Here is a 1908-nt window from a genome sequence, read left to right as displayed (position 1 = left end):
AATCTATCCTGAGATCTGAGCTAGTACTAGAATTTTTCTTAAGGGCAGGGGTGATTACTTTTTTGACACATATTATACTAAATGGTTTTCTTTTTATAAAAGACATATTCCTTAGTTTGCCTTATTTTTTGACAACAACTACTATATTTTACAGTAATCTTATATATATATTTATTTTTTTTAAATCTTTTTTTTTTTTCGTTTCCTTCATGGAATCTAAGAGGGTCGAACGGATCAGTCTGAAATTTAGTAAGTAAACGTATAAAATAACAAATTATATTGCTATGATTTTTTAAGTACTAATAATTAAATACAGTTAAATGCCCCACCCAATAATTATACATTACCAAATATAAATTTGTATTCATTATTTTATGAGGTATATTATTTTATGAATAAATAATTCCCCCAATTTTTTATTCAAAAAATAATATAAATGTAGTAATAATATGTAGTCATTTCGAGATGAGTATTTTCTGAAGTTTCAGTCCTAAAATAAGTGGTTTTTCAATACTTCTGTTTAAGCCCTTGGTATAGGACCCGACTTAGTACCAAATGGTGGTGCTCATAATACTCATCTCAGATCCTGCTCATGCCCAAACAATTTTTTCGGGTCTTCTCTTTCTTCGTGGTTTTCAGGGATGTTTTTAGGGGAGAGCTAGATGGGCTATATCCCCCTAAATTAAGGAAATTTTTATTCTTACTAGAAAATTTAATATATATTAAATTTAATTACATTTTTCAAATTTATTTCCAAAAAATTCAATTGTCTGTGAATAGTTATGGATTTTGAAGAATTTTCCGAAAAATTTCATATTTAAAATTTAATTTAAAAAAAAATTTCCAAACAAATTTTAGTTTTTTCTGAACAACTCTGGATTTTTGGAATTTTTTTGTTACAAAATTTAATTTTTGAGAATAGCTATAGACTTTTGAAATTTTTTTTTTCAGATAAAAAATTATAATTTTATTCAAAAATAATAAATAAAATCCTGCGGACGCCCTTGTTTTTAAAACTACGTAAAATCCCATTATGTAATCTTCATTCAATTATTGTAATCCGAAAAAATTATATACTGTCAGGGTTACCACTTTCATTTTCGGTTTTTTAAATTTGACATAGCAAAACCACTTGCGATTTATAGCTTCTTACCTTTGCCCTCCCCATAGTTGCAATTTTATAATAGAAAAAAAAAATTACTCGGCTTTTTTTCAAAACGGAAATATGCGTTTGAGAGCTTCCGACGACCTTGGAACGAAAGAGTTATACAAAAATATTTTCTATTTGTACATATATTAATACTGAGTGATAACATGTCAAGAAGCAAGTTTTAATTCTAATCAGATCAACCTTCAAACCATTACATAATAAGAGTGGAAAAAATACTTTTCACAAAAAAATACATAGTATTTTTTTTTATGTTTGTAGTTGTAATACAATTGTGAATACCGACAAAAATTTATATTTGTCTATCGGATCTCGTGCTTCCGGAATGTTTCTTCTAAAAATAGTTCTTGCAAAGATTGTTGGTTGACTTTTGATCATGTTCTGCGTTCATTCGTTAAATGTCCTTTTGGGCAATAATTAAAGTGTCCTTATAATTGAATTTGGATATGACAGAGTTAGTGAACTTTAAGGCACTATTTTATTTTATGTTTCGTGTTGTAAATTACCCCAGAAAGTCGAGCAATACATTTTGCTGTAACAAATATCAAAGTATTTAATGGTAAAATAAGTTGCAGGGAGAATCCGATGGTAATTATTATATCCGCCTCAGCGATATTTGCCACTTTTTCTATCAAAAACCTAATTTGATATCCTAATCCTAATGATAGGATTCGGTCTGGACCCTTCTTGTCCCTACAGTACAATATAATAATCTCGTAGATAACCAAATTTGGACAAAA

The sequence above is a fragment of the Lepeophtheirus salmonis genome, chromosome 6 (genome assembly GCF_016086655.4).
Source record: "Lepeophtheirus salmonis chromosome 6, UVic_Lsal_1.4, whole genome shotgun sequence".
In the NCBI taxonomy this organism is placed as follows: Eukaryota; Metazoa; Arthropoda; class Copepoda; order Siphonostomatoida; family Caligidae; genus Lepeophtheirus; species Lepeophtheirus salmonis.
The sequence above is the reverse complement of the archived record's forward strand: the minus strand, read 5'-3'. Positions refer to the sequence as shown.